This window comes from Euwallacea similis, chromosome 5 (assembly GCF_039881205.1).
Source record: "Euwallacea similis isolate ESF13 chromosome 5, ESF131.1, whole genome shotgun sequence".
NCBI classification, from domain to species: Eukaryota; Metazoa; Arthropoda; class Insecta; order Coleoptera; family Curculionidae; genus Euwallacea; species Euwallacea similis.
Window position 1 is genome coordinate 2,560,510 of NC_089613.1, and position 12,387 is coordinate 2,572,896.

The window sequence follows — 12,387 nt, forward strand, 5'->3', positions numbered from 1 at the left end:
AAACATTCAACACTCTTTTTTGTGAGCGAACAGCACTTATTAGTTTAACAATTGTATCCTTTTTTTAGCGAATTGTGTTTTTAAAACAACCAAAGAAACACTTAGACTGCAAGGATACTTCAATTATTCAGGACGAGGGAACCTTAATGATTAATTTACATTATTTCGAAACCTACATTTATATGATCAAAACGTGCTGATCTTGCTTAGGATCTATTACAGCATGCAATGTTGATGAATCGTTGGTAGTGACCATATAATTTAATCATGAAAACGATGCGTGAAACGAAATAATATACAGCGTGTACATGCTTGAAGGACATATAAACAGCCACAAAAACCACTTAAAGCGGTCACCAACACAGAAAATAAAATTAAGCAAGGTTAAATTAAGTACAATGATCAAATACCAATCACTTACCGCAAATAAACCTTCTGGCATTATAAGCAATTGAGAAGAGGGACTTCAGTTACTATTCATAATACAGCACTGTATTGTCCAGTTTCATGTCCGCCTATGTCTTTTTTTTTCAATCGTCGAAATTTTTACTTCAATTCAATTAGAGCTCTTTGCAAGCATGTTACTCAGCGATCGTGCGGCTTCGGAGACCCGAACACAAACGAGATGATATTACCGGAAATGGGAAATAAAATCGCATTTTAAAAGTTGCGATTTTTACTAGTTTTCAACCGAACACAGTCCTGTACGAACACTCATTACTCATTACGTTTCTATTTAATTAACCTTCAAGTTCGCATAACTTTTTCTTAATTTTTTGTATATTTTCACTTCAAATTTGATCATTTCCGCGACCGACACAGGAGGAAACGCGAAGACGCCATTAACACTGACAGAGGAAGTGTTATTCTTTTGTTTCCAAAACCTTCTTATCCTAATAAAATAAAAACGTTCATAGGGAAAATGAATTAGAATGATCAAAGACGCAACAGTCGACAAGACATGATAACGCAACAGTTCAATGTGACAAATGAGGTACCAAAATATAGGGAATAAAAAGCCCTTTAAAATGGCGTGTCACTTAGCCTCCTGTACTATTTAAGATATTTAAGAGGTTCTCTGAGGATAGAGAGTTGAAAGACGCGCAGTGAATTCTACATAAACATTGTTCCCCCTCGATAACAAAATCGATATGCTCCGCCAATTTAAAAAAATCTATCTCGTTTCGAAATAATAGGGCTGGGAAGTTTCCAAATCGGCACCCTGTATAAATGCCTTTTGGTTTATTTAAATTCCTCGGTACATATGGATAATTTTGTGGTCACCTAAATATACTACTATTAGGTAAGCTCTAGTAAAATACTATTGTCTAATTTGCAACATTGTCTTTGACTTTCATTACCAGCAATCTAGCAACTTTAGCCGTAAGAAGAAATTTCCAATGTCCTTTAAAGTTATTTGATTGTATCTACAAGGAAATTTGAGTCTTCCAACGCTCTAGTGAATGCCTCTTTATGTGAATCCCACTGAAACCTTCTCCATCGCACAATTACATGCCTTATTTCTTATCAGATAGATCTTGGTATGGAAATCAAATAATATATCTATTGGTTAGTGCTAATAACACTGCTTAGGTTGGAGTTCAAATTCTGGCACATTCAACTAAGCCTCTATGGTTTCATGGTTTCAGATTTAGCGCAAAATTTTAATTAGTTTGCTAAGACATAGTACATAGTTGAAATTTGTTAAATATTTTATCAGGAATTGCGTAATATTTCTGATGGAAATGGCTTTTACAGAATAAATGACCAAAATTGTGCTCAACAATTTCATCCATCTGAAATGGAATCTGGAATATCTAAATGGGACTGATGATTGAAAAATTGTAGCGACAATTTAAGGAAGTCTGATCTGGATAATGTGAAATTTGGAAAAATAATTTTCAACTATCTGTATTTAGCACTTATAACAACATTTATTGAATACATGTCTGATACAATGCATGACACATAAATATATGAGAATAAATACACAATGAACATCTTGTATTACGATTACTTATACATTGTTAGTAAAAGTAAAATATTATATTAAATTGAACAGCCACTAGCGAGTATGTGATAACGTGGCTAATCACCTGAAAATAAATAAAAAGAATGACATAATAAAAAATATGGGTAGGTGAGGAAAATTCTTAGCTCTATAGCTCAATTTGAAATTTCCGAAAAATAATGAATTTTTGAACTTTTGCAAAGTGATGGTTTACGATTCACATCACAGAGTACCTAATAGCGCATGCAGATACTTTCGAATTTTGTTAACAGCCAACTCTTAACGATACCTGCCGATGCAAAAAAATAAAACTGGGATACCACGAAAATAACGAATTAATTGAATTAGTGCCTATTAAGTCGGTTTTTGCTGAAAAAGTGTATAAATGTTATCAATAATTTTCTTTTGTTTTATTTCTGTTTTCTTCTTATTTTTTCTTAATGCGTTTTATAACTTCTTCCGCGGTTATAATTCCTGTTACCATCTTTCGCACGTGCTAATGAAAGTCCTTCAAATTAATTTGTTATGGAAGGGGCTCCTTCAATATCCGGTTCCGTGGCTTGAGGAGGCTTAGGAAAAAAATAAAAATCGCAAAGTTCTAAGAAATACACAATTCAGAAAATTTACGTGAGAAACCAAGGGTCAGGACGTGTGCGAGAGCAGTGCCGCATCGTATGTTGTGTATAGAAAAGATTACTGTAATATTAATACTATACAAATCATATCTATTAAGTTACTTTTTAAAATTTTATTGTATTGTAACTAATTTTCGTATTGTTAAAAACCAGTAAGTTTGCATTTCTCACGTATTTGTCATTACCTCTAGTAAAACCAAATAATTGAAAAATGTAAATGTACGTCTTTTATCGACATAATATTATCGTTTACTTATTGGCAACGTTTTCATCAAAGATTACTCGTTGGGTTTATGAAAAATAAACGAAAAGTGTGAAAAATTGTCAACTTTAAATAGATAGATTGATACTTTTTAAAAATTCGATTCGTACTTCAAGCTCAAACAAAAAGTTTAAATTTCATAAAATGAGAATTTATGCGTAAATGACTTATCCAAAAAGTAAGGGTAATAATTCGGTTAAAAGGTAATTTTGGACAGACTTCGATTTTGGGTTAAAAATTATACCTTACAATTTCAACTCTCGATCTGGAATAATAACCAAGATCTAAGTAAGTACTACAATCAATTTCGGTCACCCGGTATCACAAAAATATCGTATGCTAGGCTAGCCTAAATGTAAAATACTAAATAAAACAGAACTTACCGAAGGAATCTTTTTCTTTTGAATTTCAAAAATGTCACCTGGGGTCAGTACTGGCTTATAGAACGTTAGATTCTGAATTAGTGTTTCAATCTACAAAACGAAAGGATTCCCTGATTTATTTATTGTAGTTTATAATATAAAATATAATTCATTGCGCAATTAGGGCAACGGGCAGTAATTAAAATTGAATTTTTAACGCATAGAACGAAAAAGTTTCATCGATATATGTGTATGTCAATAATTCGTTTTTATCACAACTACTCTTACGCTTTGTCATTACTTCAGTGTAACTGCCCACTTATAAATAATTTATTATTATTATTTATTTTTATTTCTCCCAAACTCTTGTTGGTGTTGTCACGATATCTATGCTACACTTCATAGATATTTTGTTTGATTTTATAATTTTTCTAAACACCTGAAATACATTATTTCCTATAACGGTGTCAAATGTAATTATTTTGAGAGGAAGGAAAACTTTTTTCTTTAGATTACCAAAAGAACATACCCTTTCAATACTTGTCCAAAATGAATTTGAATGCTCTATTCATCTTTTTTGCATCATCAATTTTATTGCAGATCAATTAAGGTGATTAATTCAAAAAATAATTATACAACACAGTTTTGGAGTTCTGGTGTTTGCTGCACAGTGCGCAGTAACTTCAATTCAATATACAGTCGCGCAAAATTTCTGGAAATAGATATTTCAGGTACGTAAATAGTAAACGTTTCTGTAATATTGGTAATTATTTAAATTTTTTTGTTTATTTATTATAATTTATATCTAGTTCTAAAGATGTTCAGAATTTCAAACATTAAGGAGATATTGCAACAAATAAACGGTATAAGTAAAGAATGCCCTCAGATCGATGAAGGCCCACAATCCTATAATGACGATTTAATTTTCATATATGAAGACTGAACATTTGTTAAGTTAATAATATTACATCGTATATTTACGTCGGAGACTTAATAGGCCATACATTTTAGTATTATGGTATTAGAGTTAATAATACGACGGACAAATTGACAGAACCATCTAGGGATGAAACACTACTATCGTCGCTATCAACTGGCTAAGTTTCGGGGAATCCCGTTTAGGACTAGGGTATGTCTCGGTAAGAGAGAAGGAAAGGTAGGAATAGAAAATAGATAGTCGAGATGTGGAAAGATAGAGGTGAGGTCAAGTAGTAGTAAATTCTTTAGTTTATCTCTTTATATTTTGATAATACATTCACATTTTTTAATTATGGAGAATGCTTATACTGTTACTCCGACATATGCATGCATTATCGAACTGCTTTTTTTAATATGAGTTTTTTATGTATTCCTTGAAAGGTCTATCTTAGTAAGTATAGCCAAGTATACGTAGTAAGTATGAATCAGTATGTACCACCAACTTACCAAGTATTTTTCCTCCGTTGTGAGACTAGTAGTGGGATACTTGTATATATAAGTTATTAAATTGTCGCTCTAAAAATATATTTCTATTAGTAAATTTTAATTAATCTAAACTATATACAGGTTTGGAATAAAATAAATATGCCATATTTCCAGTTAAATTAAAATCATCCACTGATATTAATTTGGAAATTTATTGCCACATTTTTCATAAAATAATCACTATATTGGCATAAAATTAAAAATAATAAAATAGACTTTATCCCAACTATCGAATTTTCAAACAACTCTATGACGACCCGGGTCAGACTGATTCATTTACCTCAAGACCCGATAATAAAAGATCAAAAATTTTCACTGCGTCACAATAAATTTCTAGACTTCTACGGAAAAGGAAGCTATTTCCACACCATTTTACGCCTGTTCGAAATTTATTGCCAACGGATTTTCAACCCAGAATGAATTTCTGCAGGTGCAGAGAGACGTCTCCACAAACTTGACTTATTGCATTGCGCTTGTTCTCGCCTCAACCCGGAGGGCCAAGTTAAGCGCTCATCTCTCTAAACTTGAATTCAATTTAGAGACTTTTTTGCACCTTGCATTTTTTCTATATAAAGTGCGTCCAAGATAAATATCTCCGTGGTGGGGATCTTGCGAAGGATAATAGATACAGAATTGGTTAAATGAGAGTTATATGGTGAACCAGGTGCGTATTCGTGAAAGTAGTTTCACGTTGTGAACAGATTTAGAAAATTATTTTTTATTTTTTTCTTATGTCGAAAAAAAGCGAAATTTTGGAATTTATTTTTTAATTTTTTTAAAGTTACTCTTCTAATGCAGTTTTTTTACAAGCTTTTACATGACAGTTTTGGTTTTATTCATTCCTGTTCGTATAAATCTATCATAGTTACTTACCAAGTGATATATTTCGGTAGCTCTCCCCATAATGAAAAATGAAATGCTCACAACATATAAGCTTTGAAGCAATCCATCACTAGCACTTTTTTCCAATTCTACATCTTGGCGTACAACAATAAATGAAATATATAGGAATGAAAATACATAAGAGATAATTATATAAATAAAATGCCAAGCATAGAGAAAGAAACTAACGTAAGCAAAGAGATGGTGCCGATAACTATGGGCACAAAATAGGTAATACGTTTGATAAAGGCGAACCTTTTCAGCAAATGTATAATCTGGTACAAGCTTATTTATTTTCCTGCTATCAAGTGCATTCTTTATTAATTCCATCACCTTAGTGAATATTTTTTCATAAGCATCCAACCACAGTATTATGTGAAGCATTCCGTAACAACCGGCGAGTAAGTTAAAACTTCTGGCTAATGATTTAATTATGTTTATGTATTCGAAAACATTGTAATTGGAAATCAGTTCTACTAATACTAGAATATAACACAAAATTAAGGCGAACAAAGTTCCATACTGAAATCTTTCTGTGTCTTCTGCCAAGAATATAGAATAAATTTTAAATGTTTTTCGGTTATCAATAATTTCAATGATTTCATTGAAACACTTCATAAAATAATTGCAATTTTTTAATACTGATACTACCAGAAGAAGCGTCCACGATTCTGTCAGGAAGTCGAACATATCTCTTATAAAGCTTTCCTCTTCATTAGCATGGTACTTCAAGATACCCAATCTTGTGAGCCTGGAAAAGCATATTTTTTTACTAAAATCGATTAGTTTAGGAGATATATACAATTGAGCATTTATTAAGTTAGACATTTATTCCTACTACAGATTTAACTGCAACTGGTGATAATCAGCACAAATTTCGCAAATGATCCAATTTTTTGTGTGTCAAAATGTACCTCAAGAATGACACAAATTTGAGTTAAAACAGTGACCAAAGCACATTATATAATCACCCAATAACATGGCGATTTTAGTTTTATAGAAATATATTTTGTAAAGACTAATAATTTTCTGTTAGTTCACTCAATTTTTGCTGTTATTACTTATAGTTTCCCCATTAAATTATCTGAGCGAAGTGTTGTATGTATTGCAATTTTCTAGTTCTGCACTATCTTAGAATTATTTTTATCCACACTTACCAAGCTGCATTTAGAGGGAGCAAGAGGAGAAAAAGGACAAATAATCTAAATTTAGCCATATGTACCCTTGGTTGTAAAATTTCATTGTTGATATGCGAACATTCTGACTTAAATAATAAAGTCGCATCTGAAAGAATTTTAAACGCACACACAAGGCAATCAGAAGCTGGAGCAAAAACTACAAATGGGTACTTATATGATAACTTCATCTTTACAAGTGCTCTGCGAGGTGTTCCCATGTAATTACTTACAAAGCCCTGCCTGTTTGAACTTTGGAAATCATTTCAATTATAAGAAATAGTTAGTAATTTGGATTAATGATATAAATGTAAATAAAGTAAAAGCTCGTCGTTACAGGGCATATGTTGAAAAAGGAAAAAGCAGTGGTATACCAGGGGATACAGGACTTATTACTAGTCAACCGATTACTTCGGTTTTAAAAAAGCTAGGATTTTAAAATTGTAGGGCTGAAAATAGTATTTTGGTTAAAATATAGACCAACTTCTTGATGCTCATTTTCAGATTTTACGCCAAATTTCAAATAATCAAGATACTATATCAGGCCCATCTCTTACAGTTTTCGAAAAAATGACATTGGAATTTATCATATCAACAATAATAAATGCCTTTTGATCTATTATCTCGTCTCGTCGCCTAGATAAATCGGCTCAGTTGTAGTTATGAATGGCTTGATATACAAGGTGTCTCTGAACATAGTGCCATAAAGTCAACCGCGTATTCTAAGTCCCAAAATATATCGAAAACTTCATATAAACATATGTATATCGAAAGGCGCTTTGTTTGACGATATACAGAGTGTGAAACGTTGGTTTTTTTATTTTATAGCACTATGTTCAGAGACACCTTGTATTGTCAATCATATGGAAGAGACAGTTTATAGAAGTAAGCGTAGGTCCCTACTTTTATTTTCAGTACAATATCCCGAAAACAGTTGGTTTTACTGAAAAACTTCTTTTCTTTAGAAAAGTCCGCAAAAAATAACTTTCCATTTTTTCCATGACGATTTAAGGAATACTTTATTTTTATGTTAGTTGTTATAAACCCCAAAATAATAAATTCAGAAGAAATTGATCGAAGTTTTTTTGTTTTAGAAAAAATCTGCATTTATTATTGACGATACGGTAAATTTGGACACCATTATCTCGAAAACAGTAAGAGATAAATATGGATTAAGTTACATGTAAATTAATTGGACTTTAATGTAGAGCCCGAAAATATACAAATATAGGTCGTTCTATTTGAAATAATAAAATTGGCACTTTCACATCCAAAAATTTCAAAATCGTTGGGCTTGTGTTGAGTTATGGACACTAAAGCTATTAAAGTCGACAAAAACTCAACCAATATTATAACTAAGATAAAGCTTTAGATTTATTATATTTAGGTTTAAAGTGGAGGATAGACACTATCTATGAGAATTAAGGTGATGTTGACGGGTCTAATGTCCCCTTATTGGGGTCGTATGGTTTACATATAGGGATGATAGAAAATGGTATAGTAGCGCGTCTTGGGCTTGCTTTCCGAGTGGTCTTAGCAGATAATAGATCATATAAAACTATATAATTGTGTTATTTATTAAAGCCGATATCCTACAGCTTGTAATCCTATCACCCGCTATACAGAATATTTACATTCATTTTTATTTATTTTCTAATAATTTGAACATTAATAATAAATATATCATTACAAATTCTCATATATCCGTCCAATAACTCTATGGTTAGGAAAGATAATACTGCCTATCCAAAGCAAATAACGCTTATTACAGTAAAAATGTGAAGGACACGATTAATTTTATTATTGCAGAGTCGTTCAAAAAATCTGTTGCCGCGGCAACTTGCATTTTCAAATAATTCACATAAATCTGCGCTCCTCTTCGAAAATGGTCCTCTGGGTCCTCTGGGGCTCGAACCCTGCATGTTATTTATTTTATCAATAATTATGAAATGTTTTCTAGGTTCACAAGTAAGGTCCTATAGTCTCAAATAAAATAGGTATATCTGTCTTTAATGAATGTAGATCATCCATGCCCGATAAAAGCTCTCGGTGCAAATCTCAATTTCCTGTGTGTGTGTGCGATAATAGAAAATTTCCTTTTCGGTGCGCACTGATTCTCGTTACTTTGATTTCTAGCTTTAGGGATTCGTTTAGAGGGGGGGGGGGGCAGAAATTGGGGAAATCAGTAAATTTGATTTCCTCGTTTAATTGAAAGTTAGATCTTTAACACAGAAAATTTTTTCATCAAAAAAGATAATGTGAAAGCTAAAAGTTAAATTGGGTGTGGCAGATTTCCGACTGGAAATACAACACTAAATTGGTTTTATGTTCAAATGGAAGCCTGCAGAATTTAAGTTTTTTAAAAATATTTCTTGGTTCGTACAACCCCTAGTTCCATTCAACCCTGCTCTTAACATCATAAATTAATCCAATAACATAATACGCCGTATTTCTTAACATGACCTCCACGTCTTTCTGGGTGCCATGCTGCACCGATCCCGCATTTATCTTATTCTTCTTGCCGATCTCCACAGTAAGTACGCACTGAAGATGAACGATAATGGCCCAGTCTTCCCGTCCATTGATGATAATTCTCCATTCTTCGATGTGGGTCTTGATTTTTATCGCCTCAGTTTACGGCTGAATGACAATTATTTCGATACTCCGGAATTTTCCCATCATGGACCTCGCTATAAAATTTCTGCAAACGCATATAATTCTTGATTAGCTTTAATGACCTTCTTTTGGATGGTATCAATTTACACAAAGCGGGCAGATGGCTTCGGTTTCGCATCACGAATGAAGTACCAGCCGTGTCCTTTAGGGTGCAGGACTCCCAGTAAAGTACTTCCGGTTGTTCTTCAACGTGGGTAATCCACCCTTCGCTGTTTCGGAAGGAATGACCTGAAAGGCATTGTTCCGTAAACCCATATTATACCGTCAGCAGTTGCGGTTACAATTGCCGGATATTGCACTCGCTTTTGTGCAAGTATTTGCATTTATAGTGATTAGTATTGAATGTACCAAATTCTTTTTCTTGCGCTATTTGAATGCAGGTATTACCGTACAATTGCTGGAGAAGTCACGATCTTCAGACCAACACCATTCCCCTATTCTATCACGGTTTCGTGAAATCCATTGTAATTGTTGTCGAGATTAAATTCGATTTTAATTGTTCGTATTGGTTGGGGTGTATTTTGTAATCAATCTGAAGGTATGGCAAATAATTAAAATTTTGTTGTTTGGCTAAAACCAAGCCGTATGTTCAGGTTCAATACAAAAAGCATGCAAATAAATATAAATAAAAACTCTTATTCAACATTAGAGAAGTGTTGGGATGATAAATTGATTACTATAATGAATGACCGAAACACCCACCACAGACTTTGGTGCAAGTTTGTACTGTGAAGCGGATAGGAAATTGATATTTTTAGTTGATTTTTGAGGGTAGCGCGGAGTAAATTTGTTTAAAAAAACTGTGAAGAATTACATATTAAGATCATACAGCACTGAAATAAAACGAAAAGCTACATCGATACATCAAACTAATTGGTGATTGAAACTTCAGTCGTGGAATTGCTCATAATAACCTTAACTAGAAAAAGTATTAGACGTAGCAATCTGAAGTATATTAGCCTCAAAATGAAAAATAAACCATATCATCGAATATCAAACTCGAAGAAATGTCTAACTTTGTCACTTTAAATTCTCATTTTCCACCACTGTACGTATTGAGTTGTGATTCACGGAAGATCTAACACACTTCTGCATTCAGAACCTACTTTATTACTTATGGTAGCCGAATCAATGTCATAGGTGTTGTCTTGATCTAAGCTTATGCAATAAACAAAGACATATATTTGCGTGAGATATGATGAAGTGTATGTGGCGCAGTAGAGGCTAATGAGAGCTTAGCAGTCAAAGTGGCAATTTTTCCTATGCAAAGTGCAAGTAGTTTGATGCGCAGATCTTGAAGACTGGTATAAACATATGAATTTATAGTTGAATACCTTCTTATATGCAAATACATATTTGAATTGGAACACATACTGGTATTAAAATACTTATGCAATAAATTATTGGTTTAAGGATTCAAAAGAGAAAAATTCTATTTGGCAATGGCCTGAACTAATTTTACGCTTTTCTTTAGAGTTTCTAGTGACGAACTTTACCAATTATCGAACGTACTATCTATTTCTACCAATCATTTAGTTGTTTATATCGATTTCTGCGGTCTTTATTCGATCATCTTTCCAGCCCACTATGCGGTTCTAATAAAACTTTTATATGAGCATTGTCTAAAAAAAGCATTTATCTGTTCTCGACAAATTAAAAGTACAACGCTCTGTTAATGATTTATAGCACGGTTGTGTGACCGTGAAATGAAAATGTTATTATTGAAGTGGATCTGCTTCAATTACTAGGTACTTCTTCTGACAAGCCCACAATGGTTGTTGTTATTGTGTGTATATAATAAACAAAGATGACAACCGTCCCTTTTACTGCAAACTCCATGTTCCCTCAAAAATTACAATAAATTGGATTAAAAAATATCTCAAGACCAATTAGACCTCGCATTTTCGATTCCAAGCACGGAATTAATTTGCCTTTCGTTGGTCTAAATCTTCCCTGTTCTCAGACTTTTCATCAATGCCCTTAGGCACCTGGGCCCGTAACTGCCCCATTACACCAATTAAATTATGAGGCTGGTACCGTCGCGCCATATTACAATATGTCGAGTTCCACTGCAGGTGGTTCACTGGGAAAGGGCTGCAGTCTTGGATCGATTCTCACCTGTATTTTCGTAGTCGAGAAAGCTCATTCTAAATCTATATTAAACATATCTCTGTTCCTGACTATAATGAAATTACTGCGGTGATTAGTCATACTTATTACTTGTTTCCTGGGCTGCTTACCGTCTTTCAAGCCGCAATCAAATTCCAAGTAATTAATCATCATTGAGAACGGTGGTATATTTCTTCGGATTTTCAAACTATCCTTCAATTAAGCTGTAAATTCAAATAATTACTGGTTGTGAAGTATCGTCAATTTAAGCGTACACGACTCAACCAGGATTGATTATCATAGGTTGAATAAACGGAATATTCCTTTCGTTCTGTGAATATGTCCAGTTCTCCCCAAAGCCCAGTTCAATGTTCCTGCTCTTCATGCGTTCAAAGTTATTTCTTTCTTCGGCATTGCCGGAAGAAGTCACCTTAAACATTATGTTTTTAAGAGATCCTGTGAATCAATATTTTATAGTTATTTATGTATTTTCGTATGAGGTTTTATGAGATGAATAATATAGCCGGGCGAGCTTGCGAGTGGATCCATAAATGGATGAATGGAATAAAACCGCATTATGTACGCAGGACATACAGCGTTTTATGTCCGATTTCATGTTAAATGGTTAATAACTTAACTTTTAAGTCAAAATTAAAATACCAGCAAAATATCGCATTTACCTGCTTATGGCCACAAAAGAGTTCGATAAGGAGCGTTTTATAATCAAAGTGGACAAAAAATTGTTGTTCTCAGTATGCAGGAATTCCTGAAGATCAAAAATATTGATTAGCTGGTTAATTGTTTGCTTAAA

The 12,387-nt window shown here is 33.1% G+C and overlaps 1 protein-coding gene and 1 long non-coding RNA gene across 2 annotated transcripts in view; both read right to left on the reverse strand.

Moving 5' to 3' along the window:
• fidipidine (coiled-coil domain-containing protein 93) overlaps positions 1–12,387 on the reverse strand; it is a 242,044-nt gene that overhangs the window by 22,119 nt on the left and 207,538 nt on the right. The gene's annotated exons all lie outside the window — the stretch shown is intronic.
• On the reverse strand, positions 2,000–4,800 carry LOC136409301 (uncharacterized). The gene is made up of 3 exons (XR_010752170.1): positions 4,696–4,800; positions 3,292–3,381; positions 2,000–2,096 (listed from the first exon to the last, which is right to left on the reverse strand). It is a non-coding gene; the product is annotated as an uncharacterized lncRNA (long non-coding RNA).